Source organism: Channa argus, chromosome 12 (assembly GCF_033026475.1).
Source record: "Channa argus isolate prfri chromosome 12, Channa argus male v1.0, whole genome shotgun sequence".
In the NCBI taxonomy this organism is placed as follows: Eukaryota; Metazoa; Chordata; class Actinopteri; order Anabantiformes; family Channidae; genus Channa; species Channa argus.
Window position 1 is genome coordinate 331,003 of NC_090208.1, and position 13,373 is coordinate 344,375.

Below are 13,373 nucleotides of genomic sequence, written 5' to 3' on the forward strand. Positions count from 1 at the left end.
AAATCTCATCAATCTCATATTTTATTCACAACCTCTATGTACTTTTCAGCATTGATGGAGCCTTTCCAGATGTGTGAGCTGCCCACACCATAGGTACTAATGCACCTCATGCCATCAGAGATGCAGGCTTTTGAGCTGTCCACTGATAACAAGCTGGATGGTCCCTCTCCTCTTTAGTCCGCAGGACACAGCGTCCATGGTTTCCAAAAAGAATTTCAAATTTTGATTCATCTGACCACAGAACAGTTTTCCATTTTGCATTTGAGCTCTGGCCCAGAGAAAATGGTGGAGTTTCTGGATCGTGTTCAGTTATGGCTTCTTCTTTGCATGACACAGCTTTAACTTACATTTGTGGCAAACAGTGAACATTGAACAGTGAACTGTCTTCACATACAGTGGTTTCTGTTCCTGAGACCATGCAGTGATCCAGTAGAGAATCATTCCTGTTTTTAATTCAGTGCTGCCTGAGGGCCAATAGATAACATGCATCCAGCTTTGACCTTTGGCCTTGTCCCTTGCACATATATTCCTGCTGATTCTTTGAATCTTTTGATGATATTATATACTGTGGATGGTGGGATCTTCAAAGTATTTGCAATTTTACTTAGAGGAACATTTTTCTGAAATTGTTCCACAGTTTTTAGATGCAGTTTATCACAGATTAGTCATGAAACTGCCATCAAATTTAGTTGGGACTTTTCTAAAGGTGAATTAAAGGAGAAAGAGCAGATGAAGAAATTATGGCCTTGTACTCTGCTCACAAACTTCCTCTTAGCACAGCCCTGTTCTGCCATCCATTATCTGCAACCATATGGAGGGAATTTTCCAGAATCTGTATTTTGTAGTCCCCAATGGAAATGCGAAGTGAAGTTTCGGCAACCTGACGTTAAATAAAAACCCTAACCTTACAAACGTTGGTGTTATATTACATCACATATAATGAGATCTTTCCAGATGGCAGGAGGGTAAAGTGTGCATGTGAGGGGTTTGTGGGACTGGGGGTTGCATTTTCAGAAAGTAGAGACACTGCTCACCTTTCTTGGTTAAGGAGCTGGGGTCCAGTGAAGGGGGCAGCAGTGTCTTGAAGTGCCTCATGACAAACGTCTCAAAACACTTGATGATGGGTGATGCAATGGGATGGTAGTCATTGAGACAGGACACTGGAGATTCCTTTGGGACAGGGACGGTTGTGGCAGCTTTGTAGCATCATTGTGACACTCAAGTGGAGTTTTCCTGAAGTTGGTGATGGCCTGGATGTCCTGACACGTGCTGCATGTCACCGCTGTCCTCAAAGTGGCTGTAATACTCCAGTGTATGAATGTTTGCAGTCATCATCAGATTCTGGTTGGTGCGTGTAATAATGGTCTTGGAGACACTAACATCCTGAATGCACTTGCTGATGTAACTCATCATTGATTCCGTGTTCACCTCCGAGTTTATAGAGTTGCTGTATGTTTTAGCCTCCTTAAACATGGTCCAGTCAGTCTACTCAAAGCAGTCCTGAAAAGCAGAGATGTCCCGATGGTCAAGCTTTGAACTGCGTGAGTGCCTGATCAGCGATCTGTATCTTGGAATTAGCATAATAAGAGGTGTGGTCTGATTAGCCGAGGTAGGGGCGGGGGTCCACCCGGTAAGCACCAGGGATGTTTGTGTAAAGAAGATGCAGCGTGTTAGCTCCTCTTGTAGCAAAGTTCACGTGATGAAATTTAGGGAGGACTGTCTAGAGATTTGCAAGATGAATCTCCGCCAACAACAGTCTCATTGTTGTTGCTAACGAGCCTCGTTAGCATGTGTGCTAGGAGGGATGTACACTGCAATTATGGTGGTGAATTCTCCCGGAAGATAAAGATGTTTGCATCTAACAGTCACAATTTCCCCCACCAGTGAGCAGATAGAAGAAATGGGCAGAATGTTTCAATCTAGTGTCAAGTTCTCAAAATGCATAGTTTTCAAACGTCTTGGCACTGTTTCGCTCTGCTTCCACCGTTTCTCTCTTTTCTCTTCTTCTCATAGTGATGAAATAGCAAATATGGCTGTGGTTCTGGGTCGCTACAGATTATCAATTCCAGTCCTCTCAGAGATAATTCTGAAAGTAACACAGGTCATCAATCATCCCGACTATGTGGACGGTACTGATGATAACAACATCTCCCTCCTGAAACTCGCCTCTGTGGTGACTTTCACCAACTACATTCTGCCCGTCTGCCTGGCAGCCTCAGACAGCACCTACTACAGTGGCAGCAGTCACTGGGTCACTGGGTGGGGCGACATCGGAAGTGAAGGAGGTGAGTCGTACATCCACCGGAACAGTTTACCCTCAGAGAAAGCATGATATCAGTGGTTCGAACATTTACAGATTAAAAACTTTGATCTGTTTGTAACAAAATACTAACAGTTTGTACAGGTAGTTTGATCATAATCTGTTGAGGACATTAGAAAACACACAGAAATCCAGGCCTACTTTCCCATCCTGACGGGCAGAGTTTCAGCAAAGGTGAAAGTGGAGGGGTGTGAAGCTGAGGTAGCTGTGTTCTGTGGGGGGGTCTGGGTTTCTGTACCAGTAGGTGAAAGATGAAATCAGCCTTGCTGACTGCAGACCAGCAGCTTTAGCAGAGATGGAAGTGGAGGTGCCGTCTTCTGTGAGAGGGACAGGTCCTGCATTTGTAAAGGAGAACAGGGATATGCTAATTCCACACTTTTTGGATTTTTGGAATTTAATATGTTTAAATGTGAAGGTGACAGAAGCACAGGAAGGAGATACAAAATATAAAAACAAGGTGTCCATACTGTGTACTTGTATGGTGAAAGGAGCCTCACAGGACACAAGTAGGTCTCCTGTAGGTAGAATTACAGTTCAAACATGTAAATGCTCAGTGATTACTAAGCTGAAACTACAACAACAGACCCAATATTAACTTGACCAGAAGAGCAAAGGTTTCTAGCTACAGTTCTTAACACTATAAAACAGAATAAATCAGCAGTGGCTGCCATGCAAGGTGCTCATCTGACCCAGTGGGACCAACTTGGGGTTCAGTGTCTTGCCCACGGACACTTTTCAACATGTAGCCAGGAGTCACTGACCCTGTGGTCCATGAACCAGCTGAGCTACAGCCACCTCAGGGTATCTCCTGTCATAGTTAGATGCTTGTCCAATAAGAAAAAATCATTTGTGGTTTATTAAACTGAATTTGTGTCTCTTCAGTGCCCCTTCCTGCGCCATACAGCCTAAGGGAGGTTGAAGTGCCAATTGTGGGGAACAGACAGTGTAACTGTGACTACGGAGTGGGAACAATCACAGACAACATGATGTGTGCTGGAGCACCTGCTGAAGGGAAGGGGCCCTGTCAGGTGATCATCTTTAAAGAAATGTCGTTTTGGTGTTTTACTTCTTGCAGATTCTTTTTACTGAATGTTTCTGTCCTTAAAGGGGGATGATGGTGGTCCACTAGTGAGCAAACAGAACAGTCGCTGGATCCTAGGGGGGGTCATAATTTCTGGAACTGGTTGTGGTCTGCCCAATTTACCAGGAGTCTTCATCAGAGTGTCCCAGTACCAGTCCTGGATCAACAGCCAGATCACTAGTGACCAACCAGGCTTTGTCAACTTTACATCCAATGGGACTGACAGCGACCTCAGTGTAAACTGTCCACCACCTCCAGAGACTCCTCCTCCAGACACCCCTCCTCCAGACACCCCCACAGCTTCCCTCCCTTCAACCACCTTCCCTCCAGCCACCCTCCCTCAAACCACCCTGCCTCTAACCACCCTCCCTCAAACCACCCTGCCTTCAGCAACCACAGCCAAATGTGAGTTTCTGTCATGTCCAGGAGACATGGATTAAGCCACAGCGTGCTGCAGTTTATTATCGCTGTGTAACACCAGATTGATTTCAGATCATCTAGTTGTGGTTGTTCACGAACGTTATACAATCATTAAACTGAATGATACAGACAGATTGTTTTTTTTTTATGGTGAGATCCCACCATCTACTATTTTCTCTAAAATAACTTGAAACTCACCAAAGTAAAAGAATAAAAAAATTAAACTAAATAAATAAACTAAAATCATTTTTTACTTTCTTACTTTTGTAAGTTTCAAGGTATTTAGGAAAAAATTGTGGGTTATGTTATTTTTTCATGGACTTATATAAAACATTTTGTCCACCTGTGTATATAAAAACAACATTATCTTTGTAAAATTATATTCACTATCCCTGAAAATACATTTATAGTCGTGTGGAAATTTAATACCCCCTTTTTAAATTGTATATTTAATTGTTCAGTTGTATTTTTCTCTGTGTAAAACCTTAAAACAAATATCTAAATCATAGGATTTGAGAGGGTAAGCTGCAGCTGCAGCTGCTTGTAAGCCATCGATGATCATCAGCAGGTCTGCAGACGTTTATCAGGGGCAGAAGTTTTTGTAGTTTGCTGGTCTGGAGCATTAAGGTGTGAATTAACACAATGTCAAGAGGAAAAGTCATGAGCTATGGTCTCAGAGAAGCAACTGTTGCTGCACACCAATCTAGAAAAAGTTATCAAACCAATATTTGCAACAAGATTCTTCACAAGTGAAAAGCATTTAACACAGTTTCCAATTTTCCCAAGTGTGGACATCCCAGCACATTCAGCCCAAGATCAGACTGTGCAATACTCAGAGAAATACAAAAAACCCAAGAGCTACATCCAAGACCCTACAGGCATCACTGACCATTTTAAATGTTAGTCCAGCTAGAAGAACTGAACAATATGGTTTGTTTGATGAGTTGCCAGGAGAAAGAACTGTCTATAAAGAACATGAAAGCACTACTGGAGGTTCATAAAACTGCATGTGCACAAACCACAACACTTCTGGGACAATGTCCTATGGACAGAGGAGGCCAAAGTGGATTTGTTTGGCTTTAATGCCCAAAGCCATCTGTGGTGAAAACCAAACACAGCATTTAAGTAGAAACACCTCATACCTACTGTCAAGCACAATGGTGGAAAGTGGATAATTTGGGCTTTGTTTGCAGCCACAGGACCTGGACACCTTACACTCATTGACGCAACGAGCAACTTCTTTAAACCAGAGTATTCTACAGGCAAACTTGAGACCATCTGTTCGACAGCTAAAATTCAGTTTAAATGTAGTCATGGAACAAGACAATGATCCAAAGCACAGCAGTAAATCTACATCAGAATTGCTGAAAAATAATACAAGTTTTGGAATGGCCTAGTCAAAGTCCAGACCTCAAGCCAATTAAAAGTTTACACGGTTTTACAAAAACGTCTCTTTTGTCTCCAGCTGTGGTCTGTGGCCAGGCCCCACTGAATTCTCATATTGTGGGAAGAAGCACAGTAGCTACAGCTGGTGAGTGGCCGTGGATGGTGAGCCTACAGAAGAATGGAAGTCATGTGTGTGGTGGGACTCTGGTGGCCGTGGAATCTGTACTGAGCGACGGCAACTGTTTCTCAAGGTGAGACACCTGGAGGCACAGTGTAACTCATGTTATGTGGGGCAGCTGTGGCAGTAAGCAGTCAGCCACAGCCAGTGGTTCAATTCCTGGTCCCTCCTGGCTATGTGTCCAAGTGTCTTTAGGCAAGACACTAAACCCCCCATTGATCCCGGCCGGTCAGGTGAGCACCAGCCACCGCCATTGGTGTGTGAGTGAATGAGAAGCACAGGGTAAAGCAGATAAAAGCGCGACATAAGTGGCCATTAACCCTTTTTATCTCTGAGGTCACCCAGAGCATCTGACTGGACCGTGGTCCTGGGTCGTCTGAAACAGAACGGCTCCAACCCCTTTGAAGTGACACTGAATGTTACAAACATCACTCTGAGCAACCTGACAGGGTCTAATGTAGCAGTGCTGCATCTAGCAACTCCACCCACTCTGTCCAACTACATCCAGCCCCTCTGTCTGGACAATGGAAAGACTTTCATGGTGGGCTCCATGTGCTGGGCTGCAGGCTGGAGCACCAGAGGAGAAGGGGGTGAGTCCATGTCATTAAAATGACAGTAATGCTAATTGTACACATGATATCACCTCTTAACCTCAAATCAAACATAGCAAAATTATAGAAGTGATTTTTATTTTGTTATTATTTTTGGATTTTCTCAACTTTAGTGGAGCAAGTTCTGCAGGAGATCCAGACCTCAGTGGTGGACTGTGGGAGCACACTGAGTGACAGCATTTGTACAAAAGCTTTTACAGTGGAGCAGGTGAATAATGAGAATATACTGTAGTTACTTTTATTGATCATTTTATTAGCTATATTGTTTACTTATAGAGGTCACAGTGGTCACTGGAGCTGGTCTTTTGCATTTACATTACATTTAGCAGACGCTTTTATTCAAAGCGACTTATGAGTGAGGTACAAGGCAACAAAACTCAAGTCAAAGAGAAAACATCAGAGCAAAGTCCTATCAGAAAAGTTCTCACAGTTCACGAGATGCAGGTGCGACAAAGAGCAGAAAGGAAGTTTTTTTTTTTTTTTTTTTAAATAGATCACCACTGGGCAAGACGTGAGAACAACGTGGTAAAACAAGGCCTTCTCCAACAACATTAACATATAGATGCACTAAAGTTTGCTGGTGACTTACTGCTAACTGTCTTTGAACTGCTAGTAGAAAGTCCCCAGAGAAAATCCATATAGGCACCAGGAGTACATGCAAACTCCACACAGAAAGGCCCCGACAAACACTGCATCAATTACTATTACAATTTATATGTACAGTAGCTACACCTACTGGACTTTGATAGCTTCCTCTTTCTTCCAAGACTGCAACCAGATTTCTGAGGAGGCAAGAGAAGAAAAACCTCTAAGTGACTGCAAAAGACCTGTAGCAAGACTTGGTGACAACGGGCACTGAGATTTCTGTTTGCACAGTAAGGTGCATACTAAATGCTGACAGCTTCCATGCCAGAGCTCAAAGACGTATAGTACAACTGGCCCAAACACATGAGAAAAGTCAGCTCCAATATGCTCAAAATTATATGAATAAGCCACAAACCTTTTGGGATTTTTCTAGGGGCAAATATTGGCATGCTGGACTTAACATTTCCATATTTCCTGCTCGTTAAGGGGCTTTCTGGAGGTCCACTGATGTGTAAGCAGGAGGGATCTTGGTTCCAGGCAGCAGTGTTAACCACTGACTCCACCATTCAAGGACAAGCAGATGTGATGTTCTTCACCAGTGTGAAACACTTTGAGCCCTTTCTCCTTCAGACAATAGGAACATTTTTGTCTCCGGCCTCCATCAACACCACCACCACCACCACCACCGCCACCACTACCACTACGTCCACCACCACCACCACGCCCCCAACCACCAGCGGGTGTCCTCCTGCTCAGTTCACTCTCTTCTATCTCCCTGTATTCTTCATGTGTCTCCACTTCTTTTTATAGAAAACCTCCAACATCACGTGATTTACATGATCTGTGGGACACAAATGATTGTAAACAACTGCTGTGGCTTGAAATGTCCAGTCAAAGAACTTCAGATTCTGTTGTGCAGCTAATGGTGGAGTGTGTTTTAATCAAGTTTTGGAGCAAATCAGCAGCTACAGAATATTAGTATTGTGTTTCTGATTAGATAAAGTATTGGCATGTTCTGGTCCCTAAAGGTTTAAGAAATGTTCTTGACTGAAATTAAATGATCTATAGTAAAAACCCAGCTAGAGGAGTAAACACAAATGAAATAAAAACAATACTATTTGTCCATTTAGACCTTTAAGTCCCCCTCTTTTTTACAGAAGGGGGTTGAGTTGAACAGTTTAATGTCCACTGGGAGAAAAGATCTCCTGTGTTGTTCTGTGGAGAACTTGACTGTGATCAGTCTCCTCTGTGCAGCCAACACACAGTGGACTGGGTGAGAGGGATTGTCCAGGATTGAGAAGAGTTTGGACAATATATACTTTCTGTCCAGGCACCATGTTTCCCTTCCCACAGGCGGCCTGTCCAGCTGCAGGCTCAGGTTGAAGATGTGCTGAAGGATGCCACATAGCTCTGGGGCACAGGCTTTCAGTGCCCTGGGGCCGACTCCATCAGGACCTGCAGCCTGCAGGATCTGCATTCCTCCCTCTGGCTGAAGAATATAGACAGCAATCAATATGGCATGTGAGCACTCTCTGGGCATATAGTAAGGGTGGAGGCCCACCGACAACAGTTCAATGTCCGGCCAACAGACCCTCTTTCACAGTAAAATGACTAGTATGACACCACCTGTTGTTGATGTACATGACCATGACTCCTCCTTTCCTCTCTCTCCTCCAATCCGCCTGCACTGTGCTGAAGCTGTTAATACTGATGCATGTGTCAGACATACTGTCCTGAAAACGCAGAATCCAAACCAATTATTATATTCTGAGCATGTCCAACTATCCAAAAGTACCCAAGAAATCCACAATCAAATATCCTTATCCAAACAGAGTCAAAGTCCAAAGCTGGTGACCATGCAGTTCACTGATAGAGACACATTTTGAAGTTGTAGGGAAGTTTTGAAAATATTTAGGAGACCTAAACAGGTTTAAGAAATGGAGACAGATGAGAGATTATTGAGAGGGTTGTGTAAATAATAGGGTCCTTGTGTGAATTGTAAGAGAATAGAGCAAATGCAGTTCTAAAGGTTAGATTTTCAGACGGTGTATCATATTCATAAAAGGGTTTGTTCTTTATTTGGCCCAGAAATATGTAACAGGTGGATTTTGCGGGTGGAAGATATACAGAGCTGCAGTTGGCTTAAAAATACCCAACTCACATTTTGAAGGATATACACCTGATTATCTCAACAATGAAGTAAGAATAAATAAAGCAGAGAAAAAAAGTCATCAACAGAAAAAGAGCGCAGAAAGGTGTTTGATACTGTAGAAGTGTTGAGTCTACTCACTGAGGATGAACTTAACAGGAAAGAAACCCCGTCACTGCTGGAGCAAAAAGGAGGAGGAGGAGCCACATAACACAAAAACCACACAAAGTACCTAAAGTAAAACAACATGTCCACACTGGGTTTTCTCTCGGATCCACTCACAAACAAACTAAACCAGGGAAAGAAAATTAAACCCACGTGATCGCGTGTATGCTGTTTAGTTATTCGGCGTATTTACAATATTACAGAACACTGAACCGCTGAACCGGTAAATGAGTCAAACCGCCGCCACTCCTCCACTAACCAGATAATGTTCTTATCAATTCCGAGTTTGTCTTCACGACGATCACATCTGGACACAACGCGATGGACCGTGTGGTAAAAACACGTCTTCTCCATTTTTCCTTCTTATCCGCCCAACAGCAGCCTTCAGTCGTACCGGAAATACACTTCCTGTCGGCAGGATTCACACTGCCCGGGAAAAATCTAAGTGTTGCCATTGGCTGACTGCAGGACACGAGCGTGATGACGTGTTCAGTGTGTCGGTTGCTACAATATAAACATATAAATACCACAGAACACATGCACACACTCATACACGCTGTTGCTGTTTAAAAAACTACATCCTAAACAAAGTAAAACTAAAGTACAAAATACAGTAACAATATTTTAACTAAATATAACTAGTGAAATAATGAAGAGCAAAAGAGATGGAGGTGTTTCAATGCTTTAAAGAAGAAGGGGAATATTAAAGACGAAGTCTATAATGAAGCTTCACCAGAAATTATAAATGAAAAACAAGGCTCCAAAACAGGGTGATGAACCCACATATTCGGATTTCAGTCTATTTAAAGTAAAACAAAAAGACACAAACACATTCATTTTATCCAAAGAACTTTAAAATCTTGCTTTTCATTCACACCGATGGCAGTGGCTGCCATGCAAGGTGCTCACCTGATCCACTGGGAGCAACTTGGGGTTTGGTGTCTTGACCAAAGAAACTTTGAGAGGTAGCCAAGACCAGGGGCCAAACCCATGACCCTGCAGTCTGTGCCTTACCAAATGAGCTACTGTCGATGTTCAGAGTGCTGCAGCTGCAGGCTCTGTCACTTGTGAGGACAGTGGTGGCAATGTTGTACATATATTTGAGACTAGAGACATGTATAATGGAAACTGTAGGAACACACTAAATACTGACCACTATACTGTTCACAAAAGAGTGAGTGTACTGGTAAATCAGACCATTTGTTAAACACGCTAAAGCAGTTTATACAGGTTTATGGTTCACATGTGTGAAAAGCTCTGTCCAAGGCTGTTTTCTGAGTCCATTGATAAAACGGGCTAAAGATCATCCTACTTTTGAAAATACTCTTACAAGCCATGTGAGTGTAGCCACGCTGATGCTATGGCCACGAACTGTAGGTCTAATCAGTGCTATTAAAAACACAATCAACAGGACCCCATACACAAGACAGCTCGAAGTGATACATTAAAAAATTGCTCACAGTGTGGGAAGCTGCACACGATCTCACAAAGACGTGGAGGCACGTTTGTCAGGCAGCTAAATGTCAAACTGCCAAACTGCATATCTCAGTCTCAGATTGGGTACTGGTCTAAAACTGGTTTCCAGACTGTAGCTCAATCTGATCTGTCATGTTGCTTTCAGTGGGTCTGGTGAGGACCTTTCATTGCAGCTGCTGTCATCAGTGTGTGTGTGTCAATGGGTGACAGTGAATGTGGTCTAAAACAGGTTTCCCTTCTTGGACCTGGTTGCAGCTCATTATGATCTGTCATGTTGCTTCTGTCCTTCCTTCCACACTATACTAAGATGTAACACCTGCAAACAGCCTCACCAGGACTTTGCAGGTTCATTGGGCTGATTAAATCAGAGCAATGGAAGACAAAAGACAACATGCAAGGGACTAATGTACCACAATTATAATTTATTATTACTGTCAACTGTGTTCACAGTGTAAAGAGGGTAGGATTAGATAATCAGTCACTCAGGAAACAGCTCTCAGGTTTGTCACATGGTGGGTTTACTGCCACCACGGGAACACTCACTTCAGCCTTTTTACAAAACCAGAATCAGCCTTAAGGCAGCAGCACCTAGACCCAGACCCTGGCCTGTACAAACTAGAGACATCCAACTGGTGCCTGCAACATGTGCTCTTAAATAGTTTACAGAGTGAAGGCTACACCCACACACACACACCTGTGATCAGTCCTCTTACTATAATCAGCCATTTGGTTCTACCAAATAAAATCCCTCCACCCACATGCACAAACACAATAGTAAGACACTGATACAGATCCACCATGTTATATAAGCAGAAACCTGAACCTTTTTGCAAAGTTCAACTCTGGGGAAACTTTAAGACACAGAGATTATACAGATTTAATGTGAACCTGAGGTGTTAGACCAGTGTTTTCTGGTCTTTTCTTGTTTCTCCTATAATGACTATACAAGATTCCAGATTCAAAGTGTTAATTTTCCTATGCCCAGACAGAAAGCATGTTTCCCTGCACAATGAAATTCTTACTTTGCCGTCCACACTAAATGTCATACAGTAAAGTAAAATAAAGTATGTAGAGAAATAAGAATAGTAATAAGTATGTAGAGAAAACCCAACAATCCCCCCTTGAACAAGCATTAGGCAACAGTGGACAGGAAAACCTCCAGCAGAACCAGGCTCAGGGTGGGCGGCCATCTGCCTTGACCGGTTGGGGCAAGTGGAAAGTGAAGAGAGACAAGAAAAAGAGCAACAAAAAGCATTAAAACATCTATCAAAGCAGAAAATGAAACGCTGTTGGGTCGAGGTAACCATGGTAACCTTCTTTTATTCAGCACTCTTTGTAAAGCTAATCGCATTGTCAAGAATTACCCAACAAAGAGCAACGCTATCAAGTGTCAATGTAAGAAAAGAGCAGCACATATGAAAATAAGACTCAAGACAAACTGATAAACAGATCAATTACAGACAGAAACTTGGTTTCACGAGTTGACTACACAGCACTGAGCCAAATATTAAACATGTTCTGTAGATTCAATAACTTTGAATCCAGGGATAAAGGATCAAATATCAAATCTCTCTATCCATGTTTGGTGTAGTGTGAGAAGATTATGTTGGATCTTCATGAATCCCTCACACAAGTAGAACATAAAGTTCTTCCTAAGTTCTTGTTGATTACAAACTACTGGACATTTCCAGAGGAAGTGACTGACTGTCACCAACATGACTTAGCTGTTGTTTGCTTTTTGAGGGATTTTGTGTTTCTGTACATTTTAAAATAGGACATGTAATAACCTTTATTTAGCTTCTGTAGAACATTCAAATCATTATCAAAACCATCTAACTGGTTTATCTGCTGTGTTTGTTTTTCTTGTTACCCTGATTTCATTTCCTGGTGATGCACGTGGTTTATATAAGTGACCCTGTACCTGTGCTTTTCACAGTCTCACCTGTATTTTACTTTCACTGACACAAATCCTTCTTTTTTCCAAAGCAGGTACAAAAGTAATAGTGCTAGTTTATATAGCAATGAAAAGATTTTTTTTTTTTACCAGAAGGTGGTTTTTATGTTTTTATTTAAGTTTCCAATCTTTCATTTTTGTGAAAAGCTCATGAAAGAGCTGCGTCACATCAATTACTATCCCATCACACTGAATCCAGATTCCGGCTATATGTCAGTTCTGATACACATTTAATACAATAAATCATTCTATTTGGGTAAAATTACTTGAAAGATAAATGGCCACTTATATAGTGCTTTTATCCAAAGCACATAACCCATTCACACACACACAGTGGCATGGCAGTGGCTGCCATGCAAGGTGCTCACCTGACCCACCAGGAGCAACTTGGGGTTCAGTGTCTTGCTCAAGGACACTTCGACATGTAGCCAGGAGTGGGGATCAAACCACTGACCCTGTGGTCTGTGGATGACTGCCTTCCCACTGCTCTACCAACTGAGTTACAGCCACCCCTACAACCTGCTTGAAAGAGTTATTCATCATTATTTATTGTTTCTGAACTGGCTCTCGATTGGCTAAAATCTTACCAACAACCCAGGGTTTGTGCTTTAAAAGCATTATATCAGCATTTCTCTTATGTCCAATTTGGACTTCCACAAGGCTCTGCCTTTGGTCCCCACTGATTTCTACTTACATATCTTCTATTGGACAGATTTTTTTGAAGTATGGGGTAAATAGTCATTGCTATGCTGATGATACTCAGCCATATGTCGCTGTAAAAGTTGATGAAACTCTGGAATAGACAAACTTTTTTAAACCTTTATTTAACCAGATGAAAGCTTTTGACATCGAGACCTCATTTACAAGAGTGATGTGGCCAAGAGGTTGGCAGTACATGTCATAATAATTACTACAAAACTTGAAGATTGCCCGCTTGACCAGAAAACCTTGATGTCTGAAAACTTCCTACTTCTAAACCCTGATAAGACTGAGATCCTTGTGACTGGCTCGGCTAGAAATAGACATGTGAAAGATCAATATATACTAA